This window comes from Meriones unguiculatus, chromosome 3, assembly GCF_030254825.1.
Source record: "Meriones unguiculatus strain TT.TT164.6M chromosome 3, Bangor_MerUng_6.1, whole genome shotgun sequence".
Classification (NCBI taxonomy): Eukaryota; Metazoa; Chordata; class Mammalia; order Rodentia; family Muridae; genus Meriones; species Meriones unguiculatus.
In genome coordinates, this window is record NC_083351.1 from 62,697,172 (window position 1) to 62,709,188 (window position 12,017).

General features: G+C 39.4%; 1 protein-coding gene across 1 annotated transcript in view; it reads right to left on the reverse strand.

Moving 5' to 3' along the window:
* The window catches only part of Cntnap2 (contactin associated protein 2), a 2,202,731-nt gene that overhangs the window by 761,079 nt on the left and 1,429,635 nt on the right, over window positions 1–12,017 (reverse strand). The window lies entirely within an intron of this gene.

Genomic DNA, 12,017 nt, shown 5'->3' on the forward strand with positions numbered 1-12,017 from the left:
AGATGGCTCATGAGCACTCCAGTGTGTCCTCAAATGTCAGAAGATAATTGAGCTGCGTTTTAGTTGCTATTTTCATTAAACGGGTATAAAACTGAGTTGGGGGGAGCAATCCTGACAGTATTTGAGAGAGAGACAGATGGGGGGGATGGTTGTATGCATGTGTGGTAGCATGTGTGCATGCCTGCAAATGCAGAAGAGGAGCATGTCAATTGTTTTCCTCAATCATTTTCTACTGTACTTTTTGAAAACTGCTTTTGTGGTACATATTCTTTTACCTACAAGATTTGGCTACTTTTGTTCTCTTTTTTCCCTTTGTTTTTTTTTATTACCACTTATTACAGTTTATTCAATTTGTATCCAGCTGTGGCTCCCCTCCATCCCTCTTCTTCCCTTCTGCTCCTCCCCTAAACCACTGATAGGGGAGGTCCTCCTCCTTTTACTTTTATTCTTTTTTTTTTAATTTTCTTTCATCACTTAAATGTGATGAACTCACAAATAAAAAGTATCACTGTGCTAGATTAAGAAAGCCACTCAAACGATCACTTGCCCATTCCTAAACTCTGTATGTCTGAGTGGACTTCCATCTATTTAGAATGGTCTCTCTGAAGCAATGAAGCATTGTTTAGTACTTTATACTTTTATTTATGGCCACGAGTTCTGATTGCTGGTCACTGTGCCGATCCTGCTGTGCTGCTGGTCAGGATGAGAGTCCTCCTGGCGCCGCCATCTTGCCCCGCTCGCTTTATACTTTTATTATAAATTACATTTTTATTCACTTATCTACCACAAAAAGAAAAAAATACATCTATGACGGAGTTCGAGCTAGAAAACCACTTAGCTTTATGTCCTCTCCCACAGCTATTTGCCCCTTTGCCTGCACTGTTTCCCTCCTTGTCACCTGCTATGAGTGCCTCTCAATCGTTTTTTCTAATCTTATATTATACCCACACCTACAGCTGTTTATACATGTGTGGACACATTATAGTACAGGGTCCATGAGAACACGTGTTTTTTTTTTTCTTTATTTTTTCTCTTTGAGATTTTTGTGGCCTTGGTTAACATTATATACTCAAAGTCCACCCATTTTCCTGGAAATTTCAATGTTTCGCTTACAGCTATTCCATTTTCTATATGTATTCATATTCACATGATCCCACCTTACTCTTTTGAGATGGGGTCTCCAACTGAACTGAAGCCCACAGTTTTCCTAGCTTGGCCAGCTACCAAGCCCCAAAGATCTGTCCATGCATATGTCCACTGTTTGGATTTGCTACAACATGTAACCACACCCATCTTTACGTGGGTGCTTAGGGGATTTGAACTCAGGCCCTCTTTCTTCCACAGCAATTTCTCATAGCTGCTGAGCTTTCTTCCTCATGCTACCACTCCTCTTGTCTCAGACCTATGTTCTGCCTATGAGAACAAAGAAAAAAATAATATTTTTATTAAAGTAGTGAATGATCTTTTACTAACAGAGAGGAATACTGTTTCTGGTTTGGAGTTTTACATCTGGCTGCAGCTCCAGTGAGAAGCTCATCACTGAAAATCACCCTGATTTCAGAACCTATCGCTTGCCTTCTGGTAACTCAATTGTCTGCTCTTTCCAAAGGGACCTTCACTCCATCAAGCCATAACCCTTTCAGAAAGCTGCTTGCTCTTAACAAAATGTACATCATCCTCATCTTGTGAACAGAAGCCCTTTCACACTGGCCTTTCCGGCAAAGGATACATTCCCTTTCTACTATTGAATTGCTCTATACAGTGTGGAAGGAGGTAAGAGAATAATTGTCATTGTGTTTGGGGCCCTGGGAGTCTCAAAGAAGGAAAAGTAGAATTGGTTATAAGCTATATAAAATTAAATTAACTGAAACTCTTTCTCTATTTGAATTTTAATTGAAAACAACAGTATGAATCTAAGACAATATCTTTATTTTGAAATGTTGACCCATGCTTGAACTTAGTACAAAGAAAAAAATCTCCAGAACAGGATTCTATGCCTAATATCAAATAACACCATTAAATACTATTTGCCATTAGGAAAAAAAATTAGGATCTATGAAGAAATGACTGATTCCTGGGCTGGAAATGAACCTGTTGAGAGGCTAACCAGAGACAACCCATCATTCCAGAAACAAAAATGACATTGGACACTGAGGGGATTCAAACAATAATGAAAGAAGCTGGGCATAGTGTACAAGCCTGAAACCTTAGGGCTGTGGAGGTAAGAGGGAGAAGGATAACTTGAACTTGCTGGCTGTCATCCAACCTTCAGGGTCAGGGAGATATGCAGTCTCAAAACAGACACAAAGAAAGCAACAGGGCAGGACAGCTAATGCTCCCTTCTGTCCTGCATGTACACACACACACACGTCCACCACCACACCACACGACAAACACACACAGACACTTTAAAAAAGAGTGGCTAAGTCTGAGGTAGGTAAAGACAATTAGAACAATGAAAGAAAAAATTAAAAATCTATACGTAGTGAAACCGTAATTAAAGCTGGTATTAGCTATGATTAAAAATATTTATCCATACTACAAACATAAAACTTAACCTATACCTTTAACACTACATGAAAACCTGTTTCAGTTGGATTGAAGTCTTAAGAGAAACATGGACTTTCAGATAAACATAAGGACACATAAATGAATATTTCCATGATTATTAAGCAAAGCATACAATGAAGGTATTATCATGGCAAAAACATACACGTGAGTTTGTTAATATTAAACTATCTTCTTCATTGTGATACCAGAAGTCATGTGAAAAGTTAAGCCATGGATTAGAAGAGATTTTTATAAAATATATGCCTAGCAAAGATCAGCACCCAGCTATAGTAAAAGCATTTGTAAAGTATAACAGAATCAGAAATAACCTGAAAGAAATGACAGGGATATGCATTTTTTTCAAGTGGGTCAGACAAATGGGACACTAACATTCAGGGAGATACACAAATTTTGCTGTAACCAGGGAAACACAAATTAAAGCTATGTGGTTTTATTTTTAGTTTATCAGACTTTCAAGGCAAAAACGTTTGATCTTACCCCAGTCAGAATGGTGAAGATCAATAAAACAAAGGACAACAGGTGCTGGCAGGGACTGTGGGAGAGGGGAACACTTACCACCGCTGACGGGAGTGCGGGCTGGCATAGCCACCGTGGAAACCAGCAGGGGGTGCCTTAAGTAGCTGATAATAGTTCTACAACAAGATCCACTTGCATCACCTCGTGGCACATACACAGAGAACTCTATAGCCTACCGAAGAGACACTTGTTCATCCATGTTTACTACTGCTTTATTCATGATAGACAGAAACTATAAACACTCAAGGTGGCCACTACATTCAGATAAATGGATGGAGCTAGAAACAATCATTTTAAGTGAAGTGATCCAGACACAGAAAGACAAATTTTTATATATTTTCTCATATATATATATATATATATATATATATATATATATATGGCTATTTGCTTTCCTTTAGATATGTGTATTCAATTTAGAATAACCACAGTGATTAAATAGCTAGGAAGGGATCAAAGTAGATGGGCATCTTCCAAGGAGAGAGATATAGAATATAATGTTATAAAAAGATAGAAGTGAAACTAGGACAGGTGGATTAAATGAGGAGGGTGGTGAGAGGCTAGAGGAGAAGATATGAGGAATAACTAACACTAGAGGCCTTTGGTAAAGTCATATGGCATCCTACTGCTATAGAATCTTCCTAAAATATACACAAAAATAAGAGTCATTTAAGTGTAATCACCATATAATGGAGGAGATAATGCACCAACTGGACATTATTGTGTCACCAAGTAAAACCTCCAGTGCTAGGAACAGATTATATCTTGTGTTGTTGGCTGAAGGGGTTCCATATTCCCTCCCTAGCATCAAAGACTATTGCCAATGCTACTTACTATGATCCACAACATGACATGATACTGTTAATGATGCCAACAACTGGAGGCTAGATAGGTCATGCTTTCTATGGAGAAACATATCAGCTTGCTAAATGATCATAACAATACAATTACTCCCAATGACACATTGCTCTATCTGTGTATCAGTGCACCTCTCAACCCTCATCAGGGAAGCTTCTTCTTGAAGCAGATGGGAATTAACAGTGAGTCCCAACTGGACAATGTGCAGAAAGTGAGAAACTTTGGAACGCTTGAACACTCAGTTCTAAGTAGGATGTCCACGTTAAACCTCTCCGTTGAAGGCTCAGGGATATGTGTGTAAGCTGGGATAGACAAACTGTGAGAATCAGAGGTGGTGGACCACTTTAAGAGAAAAGTGTTATCAATACCTAGTGGGATCTCTTCTGTTTGCCTTCTGAATGAGAATTAAATGTCCTCCCTAGGGTCCTCCTTGTTATTCAGCTTCTTTAGGTCGGTGTTTTGTTATCCTGTAGTATATGGCTAATATCCTCTTATAAGTGAGCATATAGACACCAAAAGTGGTCGAAGAGATGGAACAGAATGGGAGCCTACCATAAATGTCCTTTGAAAGACTCCACACAGCAGGAGATCAAAGCAGATGCTGAGACTTGCAGTCAAACTTCAGGCAGAGCACAGGGAGTCATAGGAAAGAGTGAGGGAATAGAAGGACACAGAGCAGACAGAGGCTGCATGAGAAGACCAAGAGAGCCAACACATCTGGGCCCATTGGGACCTGCAGAGACTGCATGGCCAACCAAGGGCCATGCATGAAGAGGACCTAGACCACCTGTTCAGATGTAGCCAATAGGCAGCTCAATCTCCAAGTGGATACCCAAGTAAGGAGAGTCTATGACATGGACTCTATTGCCTGCTCTTTGATCACTTCCCGCTGGTGGAGAGACATTGCCAGGCCACAGATAGAGAGGATGCAGGCAGTCCCAATGAGACTTGATAGGCTGGGGTCAGATGGTAGGGGAGGAGGGCACCCCCTTTCTGAGAAATAGGGAAGGGGGATGGGAGGCAGAGGGAGGGAGGGTGGGAACAGGAGGAGAGACAGGAGGGGACTACAATTGGGATGTAAAGTGAATAAAGTATTAAAACTAAATTTAAAGTAAAAAAAAGATGCAATAAGAAAGATGCCTAAGATGAACTTACAGAGAAAGTGACAGTGCATACAAGACCCACGTAAGCTCAAGCTAGGCAAAAATTTCAGCATCCCAGTGTGGAGTGGGTCCAAAGAAGTTAAGAAACTATTTGCAATTGATACCTGCTGGAAGAGGAAAAATCAGATTTTCTCAATGGAGTGGCATTGGCTCTGTCAACCATGCTCCAAGATAGGCCCTTTTCTCAAGAGTTGCTCAAAACAAAAACATTGGACTCCACGCTTTTTATATTTTCCTTTGTTTTATTTGTTTATTTCTTACAGAGAACAAGAGAGCAAGAGAGAGAGAAGTAGAGAGAGAGCATGAAGTTGAATGAGTGAAGGAAGAAGTTCTGGGGGTGTTGGGAGACATAAAAGGATATTTAAATCCATAATATATATATATATATATATATATATTAAAGAAAGAAAATGGCTTCATAAGACTAGCCTAGACTAGCCTGTAGGCAACTCTATGGAACATTTTCTTGTAGTTGATATGGGAGGGCCTAGATTGTTGAGGGTTCAATGATGCCTGGACAGATGGTCTTAGGTTATATACAAAAGCAGGGTGAGCAAGCCCCTGGGAGCCAGGAATTCCTCCACGTCCTCCATTTCAGGTCCTACAGCAGGTTACTGCCTTGGATTCCGTCAATGGACTGTGACCTGGAACATGTCCCCAAATAAGCCTTTCCTCCCCTGCTCCTAATCAATATGTGACAGTATCCTGAATTACTGGTGAAATATCCAAAACTTCCAAACCATGATTCTGGCAATGCCTTTGTAAAACAGTTTGTCAATAACTGAAAACTTTGAAGATGAACACATCTCACAGTAAAAATTACTTCTAATTATGGATCCTAGAAACACTACTGAACATTTATATAAGACAGTGAATTGTAATTTACTCTTTGCTATGGTAAGTAAGAAAAAACATGCAAATCTATTCAAAAAAGAACAAAAATAAATTAGGAGTATACAATTGTGTATTACAATATATTTTAAAATAAGTTAACTAAGTCTTTAAAGTCAATGGGGGCGAACTTAGAGTGAAGGTAAAATATGAACGGGAAATATTTACATAGCTACACTGTGTAAATCTGTGCATTTATAGTGTAATGGCGCTGTCCTAACAGGGCATCACTGTCCTAACAGGGCATCAGTGTCCCAACAGGGCATCAGCCTTTTTAGAACTTCCCAACACGAAGAATTGGGAAGGGATCAAGGATGAGTAATAAATATTCATTTTACATTCTTTGTGTTATTTCTTAGCTTTGGTTTTACCTCCATTCCAGGGAATACGAGGCTTTTTGACCTCTGAGCACACCAGGCATACATCTAGTGCACATACACACATGTAGGCAAAACATCCACACTCATAACTTAAAAACAAGCAAATTCTTAAAATAAAACAGGAAAACATTTAAAAAATAAAGTGTGCCTGATTTTACATAAATATTTTACATAAATATTCATGAACATAAAATTAATTAGCAAACACTTGGTCACTTACAAAACCTATGTGTAGTTTATTGAAAATTTAATTAACGGCAGGACAAGATTGTGGCTCTAGGAGAACACTGCCTCTGAAGAGCAGGACAACATTTTACTACGACCAAGAGACTGAACTCTGGGCCCTAAAACAACAGCGATTGTGTTTCCCAGGTGAGAAGAAATCCCCACAGCATGGGAACCAGTTGGGTCCACGCTCAGGTCACCCAGCCAGAACCCGGAAGAGATTCTGGGTCGCTCAGGCACTAGGTGGCCAGACCAGAGCCACACACCTGAGTGTCCTGATCACCTTCCCAGGCTGATTGTCGGGCACAAAAAACACCAGAGACTGGGAGTCCCAGTCATGAGAAAACCCCACAGGGAAGGAAGGAAACAGTACTGACTTGGGTCACCCAGTCTTTCCCTGGAAAAAAATCTCACAGACCGGCAGGTATGAGCCACCATCACTGAACTGGGCTCCAGCAGCAGGCACAGACAGTTGCTGCATGCCCAGCTCTCTGGCACAAACTGAGCTGTGCGCCCCAGGGCACCAGAGACTGGGAGTCACTGTTGGGAGAAATCCTCACAGGGAACGAAGCAAAGGGGACAGACTTAGACCACCCAGTATATCCCTGGCAAAGGGCCCACAGACCAGCCCAACCCAGGGACTTGCTGTACGCCAGATAGCCTGCTTTAACCAGGAGAGCAGTACCCACCCACCACAGATTACCACTTGGGTACTGGGGCACAGAGCCCCAACCTCAGTCCTACAGAAGCCTGGAATCCCCTAGAACAACCCCCAGATACTGCTCCAAGGGGCAACCAGTTATCCCTAACAAAACTGACCAAACCACAGGACACACAGGTTACAGCAGCAAATCACTAAATTTACAGCAAGAAACCCAGAAGCAGGGCAGCTGTCTTCAGGACCTCTCCTAGTGAGAGGAGAGCCCTCTCTACTAACAAGGACCACAATTACCACTCAGGTCTCTATGACTGAGGTGAACAGCTGCAACTCCTGAAAAACACCGGCCATCCAGTGACTGTACCAAAAAAGCTGAGAAGGCTTCCTTCAGGAAAAACATCTTCCTGCTAAGGGGATTCTCTCCACCACGGGATTCCAGGAACCACCAGCAACTAACTCTAAACACCTAAGATAGCCCAACGGGTAGAGGCCAGTGTAAAAGCTCAAGCAACAAAAGACAGAGCAATATGGCATCTCCAGAACCCAGTTACCCAGGGGCAAGTAGCCCTGGACACCCCAGCATAATTGAAATTCAAGAAAATGACCTAACTTCTATGCTCTTGAAGAGGATAACAGAGGAAACAAATAAAATGCATAAAGACCTAGAGGAAGATAAACTCAAACGGATTATGGCCATCTGTAAAGAAATACAGGAAGTTGCAGCCAAACAGTTTGTGGCCTTTAGAGAGGAAATGCTTAAATCACTGAAAGAAATAAAAGAAACAGGATTGTTCAAACAAAGAGCTGAAGGAATTGAAAGAAAAACAGGAAAATACAGTTAGACAAGTGAAGGAAATCAACAAAACGGCTCAAGATCTGAAGATAGTATTGGAAAAATTAAAGAAAACACAAATGGAGAAAATTGGAGAGAGAAAGAACTTAAGGAAGAAAACAGGAACTACAGAGGTAAGTATAACCAAAAGACTATAAGAGATGGAAGAAAGAATCTCAGGTGTGGAAGATACAATGGAAGAAATTGATGTATCTGTCAAAGAAATGTTAAATCTAAAAAATTCCTGACACAGACTGCGAAGAAATCCAAGACAACATAAAAAGACAAAATCTAAGAATAATAAGAATAGAGGAAAAAGAAGATTCCCTCCTCCAAGGCCCAGAAAATACTTTCAACAAAATCATTGAAGAAAATTTCCCCAACTTAAAGTAGAGACCAATAAGAATACAAAGGGTCTACAGAACACCCAATAAATTAGATCAGAAAAGAAAATCCTCTTGCCACATAATAATCAAAACAGTAAGTATACAGAACAAAGAAAAAATTCTAAAAGCTGCAAGGGAAAAAGGCCAAGTAACATATAATGGCAAACCCATTAGAATCACACCTGACTTTTCAACAGAGACTATGAAAGCCAGAAGGGCCTGGACTGATATCATGCAGGCCCTAAGAGAACATAGGTGTCAGCATAAGTTACTATACCCACAAAACTCTCAGTCCTCATAGATGAAGAAAACAAGATATTCAATGACAAAACAAATTTTAACAGTACCTACACACAAATCCAGCATTACAGAAGACACTAGAAGGGAAAATACAACCCAAGAAAACTAGCTACATTCAAGAAAACACAGGAAATAAATAACCTCACTTCAGTAAAACAAAAAGCAACCAAGTACACAACCTGATGACCACAGCCAACATCAAAATCAAGGGATCTAACAGTCACTGGTCATTAATCTCTCTCAACATCAATGGACTCAATTCTCCAATAAAAAGACACAGACTTACAGAATGGATGAGTAAACAAAACCCAGCAATCTGTTGCATACAAGAAACACACCTAAGGCACAAAGATAGACATTACCTGAGGGTAAAGGGTTGGAAGACAGCTTTCCAAGCAAATGGACCCAAGAGGCAAGCAGGAGTAGCCATTCTAATATCTGATAAAATAGACTTTCAACCAAAATTAATAAAAAGAGATGGGGAAGGATATCATACTCATCAAGGGAAAATTCCATGAGGAAGACATCACAATCCTGAACATCTATGCCTCAAATCAAGGGCACCCACATTTGTAAAAGAAACATTGATAAAATTTAAACCACACATAGATCCACACACATTAATAGTGGAAGACTTTAACACCCAACTCTCAACAAAGGACAGGTCAACAAAACAGAAATTAAACAAAAAAAACAATGTCTCTGACAGAGGTCAAGAATCAAATGGACCTAACAGACATTTACAGAACCTTACACCCAAACACAAAAGAATTTACCTTCTTCTAAGCACTTCTGGAATCTTCTCCAAAATAGAACATATAGTTGGTCACAAAGAAAGCCTCAACAGGTACAAGAAGATTGAAATCATCCCTTGTATCTTGTCTGATCACCATGGGCTAAAGCTGGACATCAACAACAACAGAAATAGCAAAAAGCCTGCACACATGAACAACTTACTACTAAATGACAGCTTGGTCAGGGAAGAAGTAAAGAAAGAAATTAAAGTCTTCCTAGAACTTAATGAAAATGAAGACACAACATACCCAAACATGTGGGACACAATGAAAGCAGTGTTAAGAGGAAAGTTCATAGCACTAAGTGCCTTCAAGAAGAAATTCGAGACAGCTCATACAAACAACTTAATGGCTCACCTAAAAATCCTAGAAAAAAAAGAAGCAGACACACCAAAAAGGAGTAGATGGCTGGAAATAATCAAACTCAGGGCTGAAATCAATCAATTAGAAACAAATAAAACAATTCAAATAATCAATGAAACCAAGAGCTGGTTCTTTGAGAAAATCAACAAGATAGACAAACCCTTAGCCAAGCTAACTAAAAGGCAGAGAGACACCATCCAAATCAACAAAAATCAGAAATGAAAAGGGGGACATAACTACAGACACTGAGGAAATCCAAACAATCATTAGGACTTACTTCAAAAGTCTATATGCCACAAAATTTGAAAATCTAAATGAAATGGACAATTTTCTTGATCGATTTGACTTACCAAAGCTGAATCAGGACCAGGTAAATCACTTAAATAGTCCTATATCCCCCAAGGAAACAGAAGCTGTCATCAAAAGTCTCCCATCCAAAAAAAAAAAAAAAAAAAAAAAAAAAAAAAAAAAAAGCCCAGGACCAGATGGTTTCGGTGAAGAATTCTACCAGACCTTCAAAGAAGACCTAACTCCATTCTTTTCAAACTATTCCACAAAATAGAAACAGAAGGAACACTACCAAACTCATTCTATGAAGCCACAGTCACCTTAGTACCTAAACCATCAAAATGATTTTGCACAGCACAGCTTTGATAGATAATGCTGTAGATGACTTCAAAAGAAGGTAATCCATGCAACATTAAATTGTTCATCATTTAGTAACATGAAAAATAAAACATAGAAGAGAAAATGATACTTTGTTTGTCTGCATTTAAGAGGTACTTGTAAAGATGCAATAAAATAGATTGCGTAAAAGCATATTAAAAAGCACAAAAATTTCTCTTATAAGCTATTAGTGTTAATTAATAGTCCTTTGATCTGCCATGAATTTTCAACTGAAGGTCTTTGTGAATGGTCAGACTTCAGTCAGCACAAATAGGAGAAAGGAATACTGTGAAATTATCTTATCTCCTTCTGCTGAAATTTACTACTCCATCACTTAGTTTTAAACTTTGCTCTGATACATTAATAGGAAAATTCTTAGCCAAAAGAATTTTAACCCTTCTCCCCATTAGAAAGCATATTCCCTCCTCTCTGTCTTAGTATGCAGACAGACTAAGTATCACGTTCTTTTCTACTTTTTATTTATCTGTGGTGTTTTGAATGAGAAGTGTCTCCAACCCGCTCAAGTGTTTGAACATTTCGCTCCTAGTTAGTGGTGCTATTTGGGGATGTTGTGGAACCTTGAGGAGGCAGACCAACACTGGAGAGAGTCTTTGGGAGTGTGATTTGAGGGCTTATAGCCTTACCAGACTTCCAGTTCTGGCTTTCCCCTTCACGTGGATGGTTAAAATGTTAACTCTCCGATTCCTGCTACTGCTGTGTCCTGGCTCAGATGGACTCTCATCCATCTGGAGCCATAAGCCAAAGCAAACATTTTCTGAGTTTTTTTTTTTTTTTTTTGGTCATGATGTTTCAGCACAACAGAAAAGTAACTGGTCATCTTCTTTCCTTTACTCTTCTCTTCTTCCGTTAATGCAGATCTGACCACTGTTGTTAAATGTCCATTCAGCCCGTCTGATAAGAAATTGTACACATATGATATGGTTCCCTATATAAAGAACACTCTTACCAGAGCTATTTCCAGAGCTATTAGATGATCAGTTTTCTTATATAAGGAAACATAGAATTACAAAAAGAAATGTATACTTTATTATCTATTAAGTATAAGTGAAATGGTGGATCAATGGAACTGAATAGAAGACCCAGAAATAAACCCACACACTTATGGACACCTGATCTTTGACAAAGATGCCAAAACCATACAATGGAAAAAAGACAGCAACTTCAACAAATGGTGCTGGTCTAACTGGATATCTACATGTAGAAAAATGAAAATAGTTCCATACTTATCACCCTGCACAAAACTCAAGTCCAAGTGGATCAAAGACCTCAACATAAAACCAGACACATTAAATCGGCTAGAAAAAAAAGTGGGGAATACCCTAGAACTCATTGGTACAGGAGAAAACTTCCTGAACAGAACACAAACAGTACAGGCTCTAAGAGGAACAATCCA